At 51.9% G+C, this 21,844-nt stretch overlaps 1 protein-coding gene across 3 annotated transcripts in view; it reads left to right on the top strand.

The window, feature by feature from the left end:
- The first annotated feature begins 13,760 nt into the window (after nt 1-13,760).
- YES1 (YES proto-oncogene 1, Src family tyrosine kinase) overlaps nt 13,761-21,844 on the top strand; it is a 60,373-nt gene continuing 52,289 nt past the window's right edge. Inside the window, exon 1 of one of the 3 annotated variants that reach the window (XM_074987360.1) lies at nt 13,761-14,005. The gene's annotated coding sequence lies outside the window, so the exon portion shown is untranslated. Of the gene's footprint in view, nt 14,006-14,656; nt 14,718-21,844 lie in introns of those variants that run through there. The other 2 variants (XM_074987359.1, XM_074987358.1) reach the window with 2 other exon arrangements.

The following is a 21,844-nucleotide window of genomic DNA, read 5'->3' as shown; positions in this document are numbered from 1 at the left end:
GCAGCTAACATTCAGCTTTATTGAATTCAATAAGGCAACAGATGAGCCAAACTGGACACTAGTAAAACCATTCAATAAAGCTGAATGTTAGCCGCCTAAACACAGAGAAGTCTTGTGCTTCAACATTAGCAATAGAAAGGCACCCTGCACCGCCTGCCCTCCTCCATTCAGTCGTTCATCTCTGTTCCGCTGGAATGCCTTGCTGTTCTTCAGGCTAACATGCATGTGGGCCCCAGATGTACAGGGAAGAGTTTCTGCTCCTTCTCCACCACCACCCAGCCACATCAAAGCTATTCCTGGATAATTTTAAATGTAATAATTTTTGTGTTGATAGAAAAAATTACAATATAGGCTTTCCGATTCTTTTTAAATGTTCAATGTTAGCAACTAACCTTGACCTTCAAATGTGCGTACACTTGGAATACATGCAAAACTTACATTAGCATATGTAAATACACAAGTATTTTATTGCGTTTATGGGATTTTGCACATACATGATACAGCAAGGTCATGACATTGGCGAGTGCCACATTCACGAATTCAATTATTCGCAAGAAGCCTTGTTTCCCCGAGGCTCCAGTGCTAGGACCGCCGGCAGCTGCTGCTGCTTCCCCGGAACTCCGAACAGGGAGTGCTGGTGGCTGCCGCTTCCCTGGCTCCCCATGGCCTTGCCACCAGTCTCTGCCTCCCCCGGCTGCTGCCCAGACCTGCCCACCCTATATGTGAAATTCAACATTCGTGAGGGTTCTCAACACAGAACCCTTGCAAATGTTTCGACCCCAGTCTACATATACAATATTGCAGGTCCACATTAGGGCTTAATGTCAAAACAGTCCCTATGCTCAGTTCCCAACTGAGAACGTCAATTATACAGCAAAATCAAGGTTTCTAAGAATATAGTGCTGTGGAAACACTGCTAGAAAGTGGGTGCCTAGTTTTCCTACAGACCTTTGAAAGTCTTTCTCATAAGCTTGTTTCCCAAAAACCGTCAAGAGTTCATCCAGTCTAAACTTCTTTTTCTATCCCACAACATTTTGTGCAATTATTTGGGGAGCGACATTGATATTATGATATCTAACGTCATTCTTGTGACTTGGTTTCACTTCTTCTGAAATCGTAGCTAAAGCACATTCAAGAAATCAAAATGAACTATTTACTAATCACCACAAGAGAGTGCAACTGAGATTTGTCAGTGCAGCGGTGAACCGAATGGATTTCAGCAGTAGCTGGACATAGAAGTGAATGACAAAACAATTATAGAAGAAAATCCCAGGTAGTAAAATTAAGAAAATAAATACGTTTTGCAACACACTGAGTGTGTTAATTAAAATGATGTCTCCTATTATACTGTTCTTGACCTACTGTTGACAAATAACAAAATACACATAAAATAGCAGGGCTTACTTGTTACTAATTCAAAGAAAAAAGTTACAAGCAATAAGCACTCTCCAAGGAAGCACTCAGCCATGAAATTAATGCTTTAACTTTTTTATTGGTCTCCACTGATATCCTCAGAAACAAAGTGAATTTGAGAATGGTAGAGCATTTTCTAATTTCTTAAAATAATGTAAATCTGCATTAACTCCACTGGCTTCAATAGTTTCTCTGAGTTAATGATGCAGCTGAGCTGCAAAGCTGGCCTCCTGCATTTGTGAATATTTTGCAGCTGTCTGACTCTGCAGAGTTGGTTATTATTTGTACTAAGGAGCAGCCTAGGATCCTGAGTGATGAACCAGGATTCCAATTTGCTACATACTGAACAAACCAGAACAAAAAAATGGTTCTTGCCCTAAAGAGCATGACAAATAATCATACAATAGAATTGATTAGATTTTCTGAATATCAAGCTGTGACAGACATCTGCCTTCAGATGTCATGCTGGGTTTTGAGAGGATTTCCCCCTAATATCTTCACTTTTTGTTTTCTCTGGCAATACCTATTTGCCAGACAGATTCTTAAAGATCTCTCACCAGGGCTACGTCTACACGTGAAGCCTACATCGAAGTAGCTTATTTCGATGTAGCAACATCGGAATAGGCTATTTCGATGAATAACGTCTACACGTCCTCCAGGGCCGGCAACGTCGATGTTCAACTTCGACGTTGCGCAGCCCAACATCAAAATAGGCGCAGCGAGGGAACGTCTACACGCCAAAGTAGCACACATCCAAATAGGGATGCCAGGCACAGCTGCAGACAGGGTCACAGGGCGGACTAGCGCTTCCGGGGCAACAGCTAGCCGCTCCCTTAAAGGGCCCCTCCCAGACACACTCAGCCTGCACAGCACGCGGTCTGAGGAGCAATGGGCACACAGACCCCGGGCGACGCAGTCATGGACCCCCAGCAGCAGCAGCAGCAGCAGCAGCAGCAGCCAGAGGTCCACCCAGCCCTCCCAGCAGGAGCAGGGCTTGCCCTGCCCCATGCCATGTGGGAGGCAGCTGAGCACCTCCTTCCTACCCCGCAGGAGGGCCTGCCCCCAGGGCAGCAGGGCTCAACCCCCAACCCTGCATCACCCCGCCCTCACCCCCGCCTCACACACCGGCGGCTGTGGAGCTACCCCACCAGCACCGACTGGTGGGAGCGGCTGGTGCTTGGGGAGTGGGACGACGACCGCTGGCTCAGGAACTTCAGGATGAGCCGGCAGACATTTCTGGAGCTGTGCCAGTGGCTCACCCCCGCACTCAGGCACCAGGACACCGCCATGCGGCGTGCCCTCACAGTGCAGAAACGGGTCGGCATCACTGTCTGGAAGCTGGCCACTCCCGACAGCTACCGATCCGTGGCGCAGCAGTTTGGTGTTGGCAAGGCCACTGTCGGGGCTGTCCTCATGGAGGTAAGAGAACCCACGGGGGGAGGGCAGGTCAGGAGAGGGGGGCCCGGGCAGAGGAGGGCAGGGGAGGGGAGGGGAGGCCAGGTCAGAGGAGGGGAGGGCGGGGGAGGCCAGGGCTGGGGAGGGCAGAGGAGGGCAGAGCAGGGGAGGGGGGCCCGGGCAGAGGAGGGCAGGGCAGGGCAGGGCCACGCACACCCTGCTCACCCCTCATTGGTGCTGTCCCATGTGCTTTCTCTGCAGGTTGTGCGTGCCATCAACGCCATGCTCCTGCAGAGGCTCGTGAGGCTGGGGGACCCACATGCCACCATCGCGGCCTTTGCCACCCTGGGCTTCCCCAACTGCTTCGGGGCTCTGGATGGGACTCACATCCCCATCCGTGCCCTGCATCACAGTGGAGGACGATACCTGAATCGAAAAGGCTACCATTCTGTCATCCTCCAGGCCTTGGTGGACAGCCGGGGACGTTTCCAGGACATTTATGTGGGCTGGCCTGGCAGCACCCATGACGCCCGTGTTTTCTGGAACTCGGGCCTGTGCCGCCGGCTGGAGGCGGGGACCTACATCCCCCAGCGGGAGATCCCTCTGGGGGACACCACCATGCCCTTCTGCGTCATCGCAGATGCGGCATACCCCCTCCACCCGTGGCTCATGCACCCGTACACGGGCCATCTCTCCGCTAGCCAGGAGCGCTTCAACGAGCGCCTGAACCACGCGCGCCAGGTGGTGGAGCGCTCATTTGGCCGCCTCAAGGGATGCTGGAGATGTCTCCTGACCCGCCTGGATGCGGGCCCCAACAACATCCCCCAGATTGTGGGTGCCTGCTGCACCCTGCACAATTTGGTGGAGAGCAAGGGGGAGACCTTTTTCTAGGGCTGGGCTGTGGAGGCCGGCAGGGCCGACGTCCAGCCACCTGCTGCCCCCAGTCGGCAGGTGGACCCCGAGGGGACCCTGGTCCGGGAGGCCCTGCGGGCCCACTTCGATGATGAGGCCGCGGGGTGAACTCTGCCCAGGCCCCCCACTGCCCGCCCCTTCCTCCACCACACTCCTGCCCCAACACCCACACCATGGAGCACCCAACCGCACCCCCCTCCCACTTTTCCTGGACAAATGACAGCACGCACTTGTGGCTGAACTTAAACTGGTTTTTTTTGAGAACTTTTTTTTTTAACTGTAAATATATAAAACAAGAACAAACTATGTACAACATGTGGAAACAAAGTAATATGTACAAATAAAACAATCGTAAGAAACAAGTGTCCTCATTAATAAAAAGAAAACCAGGGAGGATAAAGGGAAGAACTATTTACATGGGGGGGACGGGGCAAACGGGGGGCACAAAATAATAAGTTGAAACTATATACAAGGGGGGGGACCACGTCCCGGGCCCCTCGCCCCTACAGTCCAGCACTGGGCGTGGACGGCCGGGAGCCCCGCCGCGGCCGCAGCCCTGTCCAGGGCTGGCTGGGGGCGGGCCGGACCGGAAGATATGCCCGGCCAGTCTCAGCTGGCTCCAGGGGTCCCTCAGCGTTCTGGCCCTCGGCGGTGGGTTGCGGGGCGACGGCGGACGGGACGGCGACGGGCGGAGCAGCTGGTGGTGCGGCTGGTGGATCAGGCACGGCGGGTGCTGCGGCGGCCGGCGCAGCATGGGGGGCCAGGTACTCCACCAGGCGGTTGAAAGTCTCCATGTAGGACCCCCATGCCTCTTGGCGCCAGGCCAGCGCCCGCTCCTGCAGCTGCAGGTGCTGCTCCACGACCTCCAGCTGCCGTCGGTGGATGGCCAGCAGCTGGGGGTCTGTCGCCGTCGGCTGTTGGTGGCTCGGGGTCCACCATCTAGCCCGCCGTGGGGCCGGTCGGTCCTCGGCCAAGGGGCTGGCCTGGAGCGATGGTCCCGGAGGGCTCTCCGGGACAACTGATGCCTCGCCGGCACTCTCTTCCGGTCCTTCTGATGGTGCAGGTGCGGGACACAGGAGAGGAGGGGGGGAAGAAGAATGGAGACAGGCGTTAGTGTGGGCCCCGAGCCGTGGCCTTTGTCCCCCCAGCCCTGTGCTGCAGGTTCCCCATCCCCGTCCCCGGGAGATGCTGCTGTGATGGATGGGGTTCAGGGGTCCCCCTGCCCTGCACCCCGTCCTCTGGTGGGAGCGACTCTCACTTCACTCTGCAGGGTCTGACAGCAGGAGAGGTTTCTTAGGCCACAGATGCCCAGTTTCTCCCAGGAGTGATAGCACCAGCTGTCGGAAGAGACAGTCCTTCCAACCCGTCGTGGGGAGAAGACCCCAAGGGGTGCCCCTCTGGGATGCAGCTTTCCCCCTCCTCAGGCTGGCTGCCTTCCAGCTCTCCCTTCCCCTAGCCTCTACCTGTGGCCCCCGCCCTCACACCCCAATTCCAAGCCAGCTCGGCTCCTCCCTCCTCTTTGTTCAGGGCAGAGGTGTCACCTGCCAGCTGTAGCCCCAGGATCCTCCTTTGCCTCTGGGAGCTATTCAGCTCTTGTTGCTCATATGTAGCCTGAGTCTCCCTTTTGCACTCCCCCCACTCCATCACATGCTGCTGCTGCTGCTGTTGCTGCTGCTGCTGCTGCGGGGTGTCCCACCCCCTCCTCCCGGGGGCCCCTCGAGGTTCCGCTCCCCCCTGCCCCGGGGATGGGGCATGGCACTGTCGTGTGGGGTCGGGGGGGGACAGGGGCTGATGCACTGCTGTGAGGGCCATGGCCCTGCTGTCCTTGGGGCCATGGCCATGTAAGCATGTGGGGGGCCCTGGACACATATCTATTACCCCCGCCCCTCAAGCCCAGGGGTGTACACCAGAGGTGGGTACCTACCTGTCGGTCCACTCCCACGGTCTGGAGATCCCCGGGGGGAGGAGGCCCGGCTGCTGCTCCGGGATGGCAGGAGGAGGATCTGCAGCCCGGATTCTGCAGAGGAGGAGCCCCCCTCCTCCTCCTCCTCCTCCTCCTGCCGCGATGTCCCGGAGGTGGGCTCCGGGGGGGGGGCCCCCGGGGTGCGGGGCTTACCTCCGGGGCGGACTCCGGCTGCAGGGCCTGCTGGGGCTCGTCGGCCGAAGTATCAAGGGTGGCCAGAGGGGAGGAGGTGTGCCGGGGGCCCAGGATGTCCCTGAGCTCCCTGTAAAAGGGGCAAGTGACAGGGGCGGCCCCAGATCGGCTGGCCGCATCCCGGGCCCGGGAGTAACCCTGCCGCAGCTCCTTCACCTTACTCCTGACGTGATCAGGAGTGCGGGCAGGGTGACCCCGCGCACCCAGGCCGTCGGCCAGCTGAGCAAACGCATCCGCGTTCCACGTCTTGCTCCCCATTACCTGGAGCACCTCCTCCTCGCTCCAGAGCCCCAGCAGGTCCCACAGCTCAGCCTCCGTCCAGGAGGGGCCCCGCTGCCGCTTGCCAGCCTGGCTGCCCGCCTGGCTGGGCTGGCTGCCCTGGCTCCCCTTGGGGGGGTCCCCTGGGGGCGCTGGGGGGGCTGCCGGGCAGCCATCGCAGCTGGGTGGGTGGCTGTGCTGGCTGAGGGATGTGCAGGCTGGCCGCATGTCTGGGCTGCCGCCTGCACGTTCCCTCAGCTTCCTGCACAGGAAGGGACGGGGAGGGGACCTTTAAGGGGCCGCTCCATGCGGCCACCATTGAGCTGAGGGGCTGGAAAGAGCGTCTCTCAACCCCTCAGCTGATGGCCGCCATGGAGGACCCGGCAATTTCGACGTTGCGGGACGCGCAACAACTACACGGTCCCTACTTCGACGTTGAACGTCGAAGTAGGGCACTATTCCTATCCCCTCATGGGGTTAGCGACTTCGACGTCTCGCCACCTAACGTCGAAGTTAATTTCGAAATAGCACCCGATGTGTGTAGCCGTGACGGGCGCTATTTCGAAGTTAGTGCCACCACTTCGAAGTAGTGTGCACGTGTAGACACGGCTCAGAAGTGATAGATCTTCCATTGCTTGATGTCATCAAATCAAGACTGAATGCAGTTCTCAAGATACCCAGGACTGTGAGTCTTCTTAGCCGCGCCACCAACAGCTGACAGCGATGGACCCCCAGCTGCTGGCCATCGACCGTCGGCAGCTGGAGGTCGCGGAGCAGCACCTGCAGCTGCAGGAGCGGGCGCTGGCCTGGCGCCAGGAGGCATGGGGGGCCTACATGGAGATATTTAACCGCTTGGTGGACTACCTGGCCCCCCATGCCACGCCGGCTGCCGCATCGCCCGCCCTGCCTGCTCCAGCAGCCCCACCACCAGCTGCTCCACCCGTCGCCGTTCCATCCGCCGTCGCCCCGCCACCCACCACCGAGGGCCGGAGCGCCGAGGGACCCCTGGAGCCACCTGAGACTCGCCGGCTATCCTACCTTCCGGTCCGGCCCCCCCACATCCAGCCCCGGACAGGGCTGCGACTGCGGCGGGGCTCCCAGCCGCCAACGCCCAGTGCCAGGCTATAGGGGCGAGGGGCCCGGGACGTGGCCCCCCCCCTTGTATATAGTTGGACCCTGTTATTTATTTGTTGCCCCCCGTTTGCCCCGTCCCCCCCATGTAAATAGTTCTCCCTTTTATCCTCCCTGGTTTTCTTTTTATTAATGAGGACACTTGTTTCTTACGATTGTTTTATTTGTACATATTACTTTGTTTCCACATGTTGTATATAGTTTGTTCTTGTTTTATATATTTACAGTTAAAAAAAAAAGTTCTCAAAAAAAAACCAGTTTAAGTTCAGCCACAAGTGCATGCTGTCATTTGTCCAGGAAAAGTGGGAGGGGGGTGCGGTTGGGTGCTCCATGGTGTAGGCGTTGGGGCAGGAGTGTGGTGGAGGAAGGGGCGGGCAGTAGGGGGCCTGGGCAGAGTTCACCCCGCGGCCTCTTCATCAAAGTGGGCCCGCAGGGCCTCCCGGACCCGGGTCCCCTCGGGGTCCACCTGCCGACTGGGGGCAGCAGGTGGCTGGACGTCTGCCCTGCCGGCCTCCGCAGCCCAGCCCTGGAAAAAGGTGTCCCCCTTGCTCTCTACCAAATTGTGCAGGGCGCAGCAGGCACCCACAATCTGGGGGATGTTGTTGGGGCCCGCATCCAGGCGGGTCAGGAGACATCTCCAGCGTCCCTTCAGGCGGCCAAATGAGCGCTCCACCACCTGGCGCGCGTGGTTCAGGCGCTCGTTGAAGCGCTCCTGGCTAGTGGAGAGATGGCCCGTGTAGGGGTGCATGAGCCACGGGCGTAGGGGGTACGCCGCATCTGCGATGATGCAGAAGGGCATGGTGGTGTCCCCCAGAGGGATCTCCCGCTGGGGGATGTAGGTCCCTGCCTCCAGCCGGCGGCACAGGCCCGAGTTCCGGAAAACCCGGGCGTCGTGGGTGCTGCCAGGCCAGCCCACATAAATGTCCTGGAAACGTCCCCGGCTGTCCACCAAGGCCTGGAGGACGACAGAATGGTAGCCCTTTCGATTCAGGTATCGTCCTCCACTGTGATGCAGGGCACGGATGGGGATGTGAGTCCCATCCAGAGCCCCGAAGCAGTTGGGGAAGCCCAGGGTGGCAAAGGCCGCGATGGTGGCATGTGGGTCCCCCAGCCTCACGAGCCTCTGCAGGAGCATGGCGTTGATGGCACGCACAACCTGCAGAGAAAGCACATGGGACAGCACCAATGAGGGGTGAGCAGGGTGTGCGTGGCCCTGCCCTGCCCTGCCCTCCTCTGCCCTGGCCCCCCCGCCCTGCCCTGCCCTCCTCTGCCCTCCCCCGCCCTGGCCTCCCCTCCCCTCCTCCTCCCCTGCCCTGGCCTCCCCTCCCCTGCCCTCCTCTGCCCGGGCCCCCCTCCCCTGACCTGCCCTCCCCCCCGTGGGTTCTCTTACCTCCATGAGGACAGCCCCGACGGTGGCCTTGCCAACACCAAACTGCTGCCCCACGGATCGGTAGCTGTCTGGAGTGGCCAGCTTCCAGACAGCGATGCCGACCCGCTTCTGCACTGTGAGGGCACGCCGCATGGCAGTGTCCTGGTGCCTGCGTGCGGGGGTGAGCCACTGGCACAGCTCCAGAAATGTCTGCCGGCTCATCCTGAAGTTCCTGAGCCAGCGGTCGTCGTCTCACTCCCCAAGCACCAGCCGCTCCCACCAGTCGGTGCTGGTGGGGTAGCTCCACAGCCGCCGGTGTGTGAGGCGGGGGGAAGGGCGGGGTGCTGCAGGGTTAGGGGTTGAGCCCTGCTGCCCTGGGGGCATCTCCTCCTGTGTGGCAAGGAGGTGCTCAGCTGCCTCCCGCATGGCATGGAGCAGGGCAAGCCCTGCTCCTGCTGGGAGGGCTGGGTGGACCTCTGGCTGCTGCTGCTGCTGCTGCTGCTGGGGGTCCATGACTGCGGCGCCCGGGGTCTGTGTGCCTATGGCTCCTCAGACCGCGTGCTGTGCAGGCTGAGTGTGTCTGGGAGGGGCCCTTTAAGGGAGCGGCTAGCTGTTGCCCCGGAAGCGCTAGTCCGCCCTGTGACCCTGTCTGCAGCTGTGCCTGGCATCCCTATTTGGATGTGTGCTACTTTGGCGTGTAGACATTCCCTCGCTGCGCCTATTTTGATGTTGGGCTGCGCAACGTCGAAGTTGAACATCGACGTTGCCGGCCTTGGAGGACGTGTAGACGCTATTCATCGGAATAGGCTACTTCGATGTCGCTACTTCGAAATTAGCTACTTCAATGTAGCGTGCACGTGTAGACGTAGCCCTTGTTATCTCTTGCTTCTAGCATGAGGGAGCTTTGCCTGTGCATAGTTGGGTGTCAGCTCCTTTATGCCTCCAGCCTTTCAGCAACTCAGGTGCTCTCCTCTGGGCTACACCAGCCCTGACTTTGCCTTACAGGTTAACAGTAGGTGCACCCCAGTTTCCAAGTCCCTTTGAGGCATTCCCTTGTAATACACAGCCTCCTGTAAACCCAAAGGTGTCCCAGGTTTATTAGTTTTACCTGTACCACTGGTCCAGTAAAATCACAAAGTACATGTGAGCACTTAAAATAAAACAAGGTTAGTTGCACTGAGAAAAGATGGAGTTAAATAAAACAAGAGAATGATGGAAACAAATGGCTACAATACAAAACAATTCTTAAAAAAAATGAACCTGGATCTAAACTTAAGTTGCCTCAGAGTAGTATGGGAAGGACTGGGGATGGCAGATTGTGTATTAGAGTTGGAGTTAATTCCAGTAATTTTATTAATATGCACATAGATTCTTTTATTGTTTTGAATGATTTCTCTGTACTGCTTTGTATCTTACCAATAGAAGGTAAAAAAAAGTTGGGCTGCTTCTTCCAGGAGCCGTTCAGAGTAAATCTTTCCTGCTTGCTTCCCTAGCTTCTTGCAGAACATCAAATCAAGTTCAAGGTTTCAGTCCTTATTTTCAAAGTGCTCCATGGCTTGGACCCATGACCACACTGCATCCCAGTGCTGCAGAAACTGCACAGGACACTTTTCTGGTAATTGATCTTCCCATCTGCTGGGGCCATTGTGGTACCAAGTACAAGAACTGAGAGTAGGGAGACTGTATGTTCAATGTTCCGATCAGGTGCTTCACAGGCAGCATGAATAAAGCAGAAATATGAGATCTGAATGCTGACAGAGGAAAGGGTTTTAGGACAGCGAGGATTAGTAGATAGGAAAGAGGAGGACAGAAAGGCTCCGTCTACAAGTGAAGCCTCCATCGAAGTAGCTTATTTCGATGAATAATTCTACACGTCCTCCAGGGCTGGCAACGTTGACGTTCAACATCGACGTTGGGCAGCACCACATCGAAATAGGCGCTGCGAGGGAACGTCTACACGCCACAGTAGCACACATCGAAATAAGGGTGCCAGGCACAGCTGCAGACAAGATCACAGGGCGGACTCAACAGCAAGCCGCTCCCTTAAAGGCCCCCTCCCAGACACAGATGCACTAAACAACACAAGATACACAGAGCCGACAACTGGTTGCAGACCCTGTGCATGCAGCATGGATCCCCAGCTGCAGCAGCAGCAGCCAGAAGCCCTGGGCTAAGGGCTGCTGCCCACGGTGACCATAGAGCCCCGCAGGGTCTGGAGAGAGAGCGTCTCTCAACCCCTCAGCTGATGGCCACCATGGCGGACCCCGCTATTTCGATGTTGCGAGACGCAGATCGTCTACACGTGCCCTACTTCGATGTTCAACTTCGAAGTAGGGCGCTATTCCCATCCCCTCATGGGGTTAGTGGCTTCGACATCTCGCCGCCTAATGTCGATGTTAACGTTGAAATAGCGCCCAACACGTGTAGCCGTGACGGGCGCTATTTCGAAGTTAGTGCTGCTACTTCGAAGTAGCGTGCACGTGTAGACACGGCTAAGGAGGGACAGAGTTGAACAGGAGTAGTAGTGTGTACAGTAGTGCATGGATTTATGCGAGGATTGCTTTCCCATGCTCCCTCACATAACATGAATTTCATGTAAGTTACTTAAATAACAGTTGAAGGATTTTACCTCGAGTAGCAAATACAAAGATTCTGGCCACTTTCAGGTGCCGGCTGTGCTAAAGACGAGAGGCACTTGTGATTGTTTATATGCTTTTACATACTGAGAGAATGACTGTGAAATAGGAATATCTCTCCTACTTAACTACCCAAGTAGAAAACTTTAAATGGTCAAAATGGCTTTGTACATGAAGTACTAACTTCATGGAAACAAAAGTTAGACTGACCAATACTCTGTATTCTAATTAAACCAGTTTCTTTTTATTTTCCTCCTTGAGCTATCTACCACTTTCTGGGTGAGTCTATAGTATAGCAGTCTGTTGACAGAAGTAACTATTGGAAGATATCTTCCAACAAAACTTCTGTCAACAGATTTTGGCTGGACTGCGCAGCCACAAAACTCACAGAGCAGCTGCACTAAAAATGCATTCTCTTAACTATCATATCCCTTTGATAGCTCAGCTGGTAGAGCAGAGGACTGTAGTGGATGTATCTGCAGGAATCCTTAGGTAGCCAGTTCAATTCCCACTTGTAGGAAACAGGATTTTAAGGACAAATGCAAAGTGCTCCACTTAGAAAGGAACAATCAGTTTCACACATACAGAATGGGGAGAGACCATCTAGGAATGACTACAGTAGAAAGGGATCTAGGGATTATAGTGGACCACAAGCTAAATATGAGTCAACAGTGGGATGCTGTTGCAAAAAAAGCAAACATGATTCTGGGATGCATTCACAGGTGTGTTGTGAACAAGACATGAGAACTCATTCTTGCGCTCTACTCTGTGCTGGTTAGGCCTCAGCTGGAGTATTGTGTCCAGTTCTGGGCACCACAGTTCAAAAAAGATGTGGAGAAATTAGAGAGGGTCCAGAAAAGAGTGACAAGAATGATTAAGGGTCTAGAGAATGTGACATGAAAAAAGATTGAAAGAATGGGGTTTGTTTTGTTTGGAAAAGAGAAGATTGAGGAGAGACATGATAGCAGTTTTCAGGTATCTAAAAGGGAGTCATAAGGAGGAAGGAGAAAACTTGTTCTTCTTGGCCTCTGATGATAGAACAAGAGGCAACAGGCTTAAACTGCAGCAAGGGAGGTTTAGGTTGGATATTAGGAAAAAGTTGCTAACTTTCAGGGCAGTCAAACAGTGGAATAAATTGCCAAGGGAGGTTGTAGAATCTCCATCTCTGGAGATATTTAAGAACAGGTTAGATAGATGTCTATCAGGGATGGTTTAAATAGTACTTGGTCCTGCCATTGGGGCAAGGGGCTGGACTCGATGGCCTCTTGAGGTCCCTTCCAGTCCTAGTGTTCTATGATTCTAAATCGGCAGAACATGGAACTGTTGTCAACAGCTTTCTGCTGATCCTCCATGAGGCAGAATGCCTTTGTTGACAGACTGTTGACCAGAAAAGAGGATTGAAAAACCAAACTGCTCTGTCAACAAAGGGCCAGACTGTGCATCCACTCTCACAAGGCTGCCAGGTGACCTGGAAACCCTGTCTGTAAATTGAGGGCCCCCAGGAGCATCCACATGGATTTTCTGGTCAACAGTCTGTCAAGAAAGGCATTCTGCCTCATGGAGGATCACCAGAAAGCTGTCGACAAAAGTTCGACGTTCTGCCGATTTACTGTTGACAGAATACATTTTTAGTGTGGCTGGGCGGGTCTCTGGCACTACTGGGGAGTGGGAGCTGCAGGTGTGGCCCCAGGCTGCCCTGGCCAAGGAGCTGCAGCAGGGGAATAGGAGCTGCAGGCATGGCTGAGGAGCTGCAGTAGAGGAATAAGAGCTGCAGGAGTGGTGGGGAGTGGGAGCTGCACCTGGGAAGCAGGAACTGCAGCCACAGCCCCGGACCAGTCTCTGGGGAGTGAGAACCACAGTCAGGGACTAGAAGCCAGGGTTGTAAAATTAGCTGTTTATATAATCTAATGCAGCATTCCCCAAAGTGTGGTCTGTGGCCCAGTACCAGTCCTTGGGAACAAAATACCGTTCCTTAGAAAATACACGAATTAGGGCTGTGTACTATTATTATTGTGAAGACATAATGAACACTGACTATGTATTCTGCTTTTACAGGTGTTTATCTTTTTGGGCCGCACAAAAAGGTCTTGAAAAATCCCGGGGCCCCACTGTATAAGGTCTGGGGAACCCTGAGCTAATGTAACCCCTGGAGGGCATCTCCGGACCCCTGACTGAGAACCACCAGACTGCCCCCTCAGGCCCCCAACGTGCACCATCTCTGCCCCCCAGCCATCGTCGCTGGGACCGTCCCCCCAAGCCCTGCGCTGCTGCTGCTCCGCCTCCTCCCCACTCGCCCACCCGAAGCCCCCCGCCCGCATCTAGAGCCCCCCCGAAACCCGGGGGCTCCTCCAGCCCCTCCCCCTTCGCTGCCCAGGCCTGGGGCCCCGCCGGCGGGACAAGAGCCGGGCCGCTGCCGCTGCCGCCATGTTAGGCCGGGCCGCGAACTCGCGCTCCGCTGAGGGGGAGCAGCCGGCAGGGGCGGGGGCGGGAGCGGGAGCGCCCCGGCCGCCCGGCTCCTCCCCGCGGCCTCTAAGTCGGGCTGCGGGCGGGCGCGAGCACGGGGCAGCGCCGGCGGCGGCGGGGAGCCCGGCAGCCGGGGGCGTTTCCTTCTCCCGGCCGCGAGTCTCCGCACGCAGCGCGCGCCCGGCTCCTGCCCCCCACCCCGCTGCCGCCCGGCGGCCCGGCAGGCGCAGGGGCCGCGCGTCCTTCCCCGCCCCGGCCGCTGCGGAGAGGCAGGTGAGGACCCGGCCGCGCTGTCACCCCGCAGAGGCGGCGGCGGCGCCCGACGCGCGCTAGGCCCCGCTCCCCCGCCCCTCCCCCGCCCGGCGAGCCCCTTCCCCGCTCGCAGTCCCGGGCCGGGCGCGGGCTGAGCCCCGCCCCTTCCCCTCTCCCCCCGCTCGGAGTGACGGAAAGTTTCCTGGTAACTTTCCCTGCCCGGCGGGCTGCGGCGCGGCCGTGCGGCTCCCATGGTGGGGGCCCGCCGGTGGCTCCCTGCCTCCCGCCCGCTCGCCCGGGGGCCGCTTGGCGCCTGGTGACAGCTGCTGCGGGCGCTGCCGGGCTCCGCGTGTCGCCGTGTTTGGCGCTGGGGGGGGAGGGGTCCTGACCCGGGATTTCCCCTTGCCACTTACCAGCCGGGTCCGTCCGCTCCCGGCACCCCCGCGGGGACGGGCCCTGGCCGCCCTTTGCGTTGGGCTCGTTCCAGCGCGTGTCCTACGCGCGTGGTGCGGGAAGAGCCCTTGTGCCCCGGCTTGAGTTTTGACCCCCTCGGCTCATTGGCGGGGGGAGGCTGGGGAGGGGGCCATGGCAAGTGGCCGGGTCCGAGAGGGATTGTGCCTTTTGTCCGTTCAGTGATAAACCCCCTGTTCGGGGGGCAGTGTGTCTGGAGAACGTCAACAGGCAGGGCCAAGAAGTGGAGATCGATTTCCAGGTCAACTAACTTGGTCCCACTGTACGTTATTGTATATTCCTTCCCTGTTAGCCCTTATTAGATCTGTGTGTGTCTAGCTGAGGCATGTTTACATTTCTGACTTTAATTTTCCAATCATAACGCTTAAGCCTTCCTTTATTAATAATTTTAAAAGAATACATCCAGAATGCATAGACCTCTCAACCGGCAGAGGCTTGCCCTTCCTGTGCTGTGGGTACTCACGTTAATTTTGCACTCCATAACCTTACTTACGTAGGTGCGTTTCTGCAAGATAAGAGCCATAGTCTGTGTGTGTATGTACATGTTATGCCATGATTGAAATACGTGCACTTACGTATTTAACATCAGATGATTCATACATGGTTTGATAGGAAGTGCTGCACTATGTGTTTTTAAAGTGTGATGTAACACTGTAAAACTTTATTCTCAAGACAGTTTTCCCCAAACGTACCAAAAGATTTTTGTATTTTAAACTGGATTTTGTTGTTGTTGTTGTTGTTCATAATCCAGCTATACCTGCAGCTAAATCGGATGTGGTTCTACAGGGAACAAAACCTAAATCTAAAAATACCTTTAAACTGCAAGCTTTCAGGGTGGAAGAGGTTATATGTTTTACAGTGTTACTTGTGTTGGTGACAGAGACAGGCTTTCAAGTTTATACAGAGATTTTCTTCAGGTCTGGAAAATTAAGCAGCTCTGGGTGCAGCAAGATTCTGAGATACATAGCCTTTATGGTTTTTATAATCTGTATCTGTTCAGTGCATCGTTTTTAACATCTACTAAGGTTATGAATTTAAATTCCCAGACTCCTCTTTTGAAATTGCTGTGCAAGTTTCCTTTGAGGATGAGAAATGATAGGTCTGATACAGAATAAATGCTTTCTTAAATACAGTTTATATTCTTTAGGGAACAGTATTGCAATTTGAGAGTTGTAGAGTATCAGGGAAACAGTTATAGTTTGTAGTTATATACCAACTTCAGTGTGGCATACATTATTCTACAAAAGTAACAAAGAGCGGCAGATTGTATTCTTTAAAACATCAGCAAGTTGTTTTTTTTTTAGCAATATTCATATCACAGAACAAACAAAAGAAAAATGTCTGTCTGCTCTAGAAAGAGGGGTTTTATTTATTTATTAGATGGGAACCTTTCCCTTGTTTTGATATGCAGTATGCTTCCAGCAAATCCAAAAGAGTAAATCAGAACTGTGTTCTCATTTCCACTGTGATAAATGTGTCTTGTCACATGACAACTTGGTAAATATCTTTTATGTGACAAATGTCAGTTTATATAATCAAAGTTTGATTTATGAATTAAGTGGTGCAATGACTTTGTTCTTCATTTTTAGTTGTAAAAACTACTTATGAACCAAAGCAGAATGTAAGGAACTAGTCCTATTCAAGCTATTACATGGAAAACTATGCTGTTTTCATTTTTATTCAATATTTGTTGAAATGACTGCACTACTTTTACAATCTGAGCAGAGTATGAACAAGCCATTTGATGAGAAGAATTTAAAAATTTATGTCAATGCAAAAGCAAACACTATCACACAAACACTAGCTTATTCTACTGGGTTTGACAAAACCAACTCTGTCAAATAGCATTCTCTCCTTCTCCCCGCCTGTCCCCTCACCCCCCAAAAAATCCTCAAACAAACATTAACTGTGTTTGGAACGTTGTAGACTAAAATGATCCAAGAACAGTTCTTATGAAAGAAGTTAATACCCAGAGCAGATTCAGCACGGACAGTGTAAATGCAGTTTCTCACATTCTATTAGTGTGAGTTAATCCTTCTCCTGATCTAACCATCTCTGAGTGAGAAGGTAGGTTAATCTTTATGTTCACTTAAATCTCTGGCCTCTCTGAGAATACCAGCAGGGGTGCTATTTATGATGGCGGCTTTTGTGTTGTAGCAATCACTAATTTTTATATATATAAACCACTTTACAGCTGTGATATGGTAACCACTTTTTATGGCTTCTGTGGTAAAAAGGTTCAAACCGGTGACTGAGATCTGAAAGGCCCCACATTGCTTTACTGCTTGTCACTTGTAGTGAAAGCAAATCTGGAAAAGTGTCCAGATATATTTTAAATTTTATGAAAAATATGTAATCATCTTATTCTTGCCCATATATTTATATTTCAGTTTTCCAGGGATAAATCATGGTTCTGTTAAAGAATAGTGTTGATCTAGAAAGCAAACATAAGCTTGTATGTAAGCACATGAATAGTCCTATGGAAGTCAGTGAGACTACTTCCATGCATGTTCACATTTGCAAAATCAGGGGCTAAGATGTTAGCAACAAAAGTAAGCTTGTTTATAAATGGCTTTATGTTAATTTTTTTGTCTAAAAATATTGCTTTCCAGTTATAAAAATATTCCCCTTACAACAAATGTACATGAGTATTTAAAGAGAAGATTAAAGCATAATTTAAATTGATATGTGAGAGACACAAAAAACTCTGTAGCAATAGCAAATAACAGCTTCTCCTCCTCAGGGGAAAAAGTCTTGAGTAAATGGATTGGCCTTGTTACACATCCTGAAGTTCAGTGTAGACCAGCCCTTTCATGATGTAGCTGCTTCTCCTTAGGAGTTCAAAAAACCCACACTGACAGAACTGGTGGGATGTCCACAAACAATGTGTTTTGTTGACATTATGTGAACAAAAGAATCAGCATGTCCTCCACAACCTTTTGCCTCTCCTAGACAAGGAAGAGCACCTTTTGTTGACCAAAAAAAAAAAAAAACCAACCTGTATGTATACTGTGCCTCCAGCTGTCTGTTTTGTTGAGAGAGCAGCCAGACAGTCCGGTCACTCTGTCGACAGAGCAAAGTGGTCTTCCGATTTTGTGTGTGGCCACACTCTGTCAACAGACGATTTGTCAGGAAATCTCTTCCAACAGTGACTTTTGTCAACAGATCACTGTAATGTAACTGTAGCCAAGGACTTTTTGTCTTGAAGATCTAATCTTCTGATGCACTGGGCTGGGGATTGTCAGTAAGAGTGCCTTGGTTAATCTTAGCTGTCGGAGGCTGTGGGTTTGTTTTGATTTGTTTTTCTTGTCAAGATTAGTAATATGTAGTGTTGCAGGATATGGTTAGAGAGTGCAGAGGAAGTAATGACCACTAAAGCCTCAGACTGATATGTTTTTCAATTTCTTGAATACCCTCAGGAGGCACTGGAAATTAGGTAATGTTTTTTCCAACATAGCTTTATTGTCTGTGGAGACAATTTGCTGGTTTTTCTTATATCTGAAGCACCTTCAAGATTATGTGTGCAACCCATGTGAGATGTTATGCTGTGTCTACATGCCCTTCAGTAGTGTTAAAAAAACCATTATCTGAAAGTGACATAAGTTTTGCCAGCATAAGTGGTACTGTGCATAGTAGTATGTCGGCAGGACAGTTTCTCTCACTGATGTAGCTATCGACACTCATTGAGGTGGCTTTATTATGTCAGCAGGCATAGAACAGCTACTCAAGCAATCTTTCAGCAGTACAGCTGTACCAGTGCGACTGCTGCTGTTAGCTCATTAATGTAGCAATGGCCCCAAAACTGTTTTCTGTGAGAGCAAACTGTCTACCAACTCAGCCACATAAACTTTAATACTGACACTTCAGAATTTAAAATGATTTCTCACACAGAGGATTCGGTACTACAGGGCAAAATTCCTGGAAATAAAACTGCTTTTCCCATGAATATTTGGTGCTCTTTATGCAGAATATTAGAGAAGGATGGGAAATAATAAAGAACATTTCAATAGCATTTATTGGCCTAGCCTGATCCTACAGACTAAGATGAAAAAACTTACATGAGAACTCCCATTGACTAGGTGTTCGTTCATGTGAGCAGAGTTACTTGTGTGTAAATCTTTGCATATCAGGGCCATAGCTCGCTTCTGAGGAATTTCCGCATTAGCAATCTGATATTGAGGATTTGTTTCTATAGTAATATTAGCAACTGTTCTGGAAGGACCCAGGTCCTCCATGATTACTTTCCCTTCTTTGCACATTTCAAGCACTTCCCAATATCATTTCACAAATGGGACCATAACTATATTTTAATTGTGCCACTAATTTGATGGTACAGCTATGATCCAGGTTTCAGCTGCATTGAAATGTTTCACTTTTATTTTGGAGCAGGAATGGAAGGGTTGGAATAGATGGCTGAAACAGTCATGCTGTAGAACTTAGTTCCTTCTAAGATTAATAAGTAACAGAGAGTAAGCTGTGCTAGTCTGTACACTATCAAAACAAAAAGCAGTCAAGTAGCACTTTAAAGACTAGCAAAATAGTTTATTAGGTGAGCTTTCGTGGGACAGACCCACTTCTTCAGACCATATCCAGACCAGAACAGACTCAATATTTAAGACACAGAGAACCAAAAACAGTAAGCAAGGAGGACAAATCAGAAAAAGATAATCAAGGTGAGCAAATCAGAGAGTGGAGGGGTGGGGGGGGAAGATCAAGAATTAGATTGAGTCAAGTATGCAGACGAGCCCCTATAGAGACTCAGAAAGTTCACATCCCGATTTAAACCATGTGTTAATGTTCCGAATTTGAATATAAATGTCAGTTCGTCCACTTCCCTTTCTACAAAGGAGCGATAATTTCTTTTCAGTAACACACATACCTTGAGGTCACTGACAGAATGCCCCATTCCATTAAAATGTTGACTAACTGGTTTGTGGATCTGGAGTGTTTTGATGTCTGTTTTGTGCCCATTGACCCTTTGTCTAAGTGAGTTAGAAGTTTGTCCAATATACAAAGCACCTGGGCATCGTTGGCACATGATGACATATATGATGTTAGTAGAGGAGCATGAGAAAGTGCCCGTGATTCTGTGAGTAACCTGGTTAGGTCCAGTGATGGTATTTCCAGAGAAGATATGTGGACAAAGCTGGCAGCGGGCTTTGTTGCAGGGAAAGTGGCAACCAGCAGCAGTGGCTGGAGCCTTGGGCCCCTTAGATCACTGCTGAAGTGCTTTGCAGCGTGCTCTAGACAGCAGGAAGAGCTGGAGGGCCGGGGGGATATTCCACAGACCATGCAGCGCTGAGGAATGGCTGCTCCAGCCCTGCTCCTTCCACTCGAGGCTCCACCTCTTTTGAGGGTGCAAAGCAGCCCCTCCATCCCACCTTGCCCAGGACCCAATGAGGGTGTCAGCCCTGCTGCCCTCACCCACTAGCTTCAGATTGTTCCTGACCATGCCCTCAGACAGCACTCTTGTCTGGTTTGAACCTAATGCAGTTCCTGATCCCAGCTCTGCTTGTTCCCTTTCCCTGTCCTGTACTCACAGGGTTCAACACCATTAGGTACAGGGATGTGCAAAGTGTGGGAGCATGATATTTTGCAAGGGGGACACAGCACAGTTGGCTCCCCTGCTCTCCTCCCACCCCTCCCCCCACCACCACTTCCACTGCCTCCACAGCCCTCTACTTCATCCCTCACAGCCTCCGCTGCTGCTGTCAGCAAGGGAATGCCCCTTCCCCCCATGTGCCGCTGAGCCAATCAGAATGTGCATAAGCCTTGAGCCTGGAAGCCAGGGCAGCTGGCAAGTTCCCAGCTCAGTAAGGTGGCCACATTGGTCCCTGCTGCCCATGTCATGCTGGCCCCAGGGGCTCCTCCAAGATGCGGGTGTGAAGTGAGTGCTGCTGCCTGTGGGGTGCATGGCCACCTTCAGCCTGGTGCTACCACTGCCCGTCAACACATTGCAGTCCAGGTTCACCAGCTCCCTTTTCTACAGCAGCACCAAGTTCCGTGGCCACCTAAGCAGCAAGGGCAATGCCTATGAGGTGGAGCTGGTGATGCGGCTGAGCCCTTGGGGTCCTTCCTTTGAGATATTCTACCCCCCCAAACACCCCTCCTCCCTCAGGGCACCCCTTGAATCCCCCATATACCCTCCTGGGGTCCTTCCCCATGAACACTTCTCCCTCTTCAGGGCACCCCCTCGGAGTCCCCCAGCACCCTCTTCATGAGTGTCCCATCCCCTTCCTGAGCACCTCCTGTGCATCCCTTCCTATGGCCCTACCACAGGTTGTTGGGGGTCGGCTAATTGCTGGACTGAAAAATGGGCCTAATCTTAAAAGTTTACTCACTCCTGGTCTAGTAGACTGACTAGCTGGAATTGCGTATTATGTGCTTGTTGCCATCAGTATTCTCTGCGAAAATGATAACATCTTTGCAAGAAAACAGTTTGAATACAAAGTGTTATGGGATTGTATATCAATTTTATTTTTTTAAAGAAATCAATTTTTAATTTTTATACTCTGGGAAGTATTATTTGTTCTGAGGCTACGGTTACACTCGCAAAGTTTGCCAACAAAATTAGTGGAATGTCCACACACAAAATGCATTTTGTCAACAGTTGGTTGACAAAACTCAGCACTTTTGTCGGCAGTGTTTAGCCTGTCAGCCATGAGGCATAACACTGCTGTTGACAAAAATGCTGTGCGGATGGCCCAAGGGGACCTTCTCTTGACAGACAGGGCACCCAGAACAATGGACAGCCCTGTCTGCTGTGCTTCCCAGTGCCTGTTTTGTCAAGAGAGCATCCCGGCGGTCCAGCCACTCTTTCGACAGAGCAGAGCACTCTTCCAACTGGCTTTTGTCTCTTCCGACGATGTTTTCTGTCGACAGATAGCTTTAGTGTAACTGTGGCCTGAATATGTAGAAACTGAGCAGTGTTGTTTAATAATGGTTCTTGCTTAACTAACAGTTTATTCATGGGCAAGTGATATGTGCAATAGTTATGACGACTTCTGTGGGTAGGGTCTGACTTGTGCAAAGAATGTTTGTTTGCAGCTATTATATTAATTAGTAGAAGTAATATTCTGTAGTAGCTGTTACGTCTCACTTTTGTTTAACCTCCTAGAAGTCTAAGTTGCTGTTGGACTTCTGAAGGCTATTTTGACTTGATGTCTGTAGGGTGAAATGCTGGCTATCCTAACATCTAATCAGCTAGTCAGTACAACTAAGTTAGACTACGCAGTTCTATTGTATTTTCTGCCACTAATATTTTATGAATTATGTTTGGAAATACTTACAATATCCTCTTTTTAGAGTGACTCACCTCATTTTTTATAGTATGGGCAATATCCACACAAGTGGCTGGCTACGTTTTTGAGCTATTTTGAGACTAGCAAG

The sequence above is a fragment of the Carettochelys insculpta genome, chromosome 2 (genome assembly GCF_033958435.1).
Source record: "Carettochelys insculpta isolate YL-2023 chromosome 2, ASM3395843v1, whole genome shotgun sequence".
Taxonomy (NCBI): Eukaryota; Metazoa; Chordata; order Testudines; family Carettochelyidae; genus Carettochelys; species Carettochelys insculpta.
Note: the sequence above shows the minus strand (reverse complement) of the source record. Positions and strands in the feature narration are given on the sequence as shown.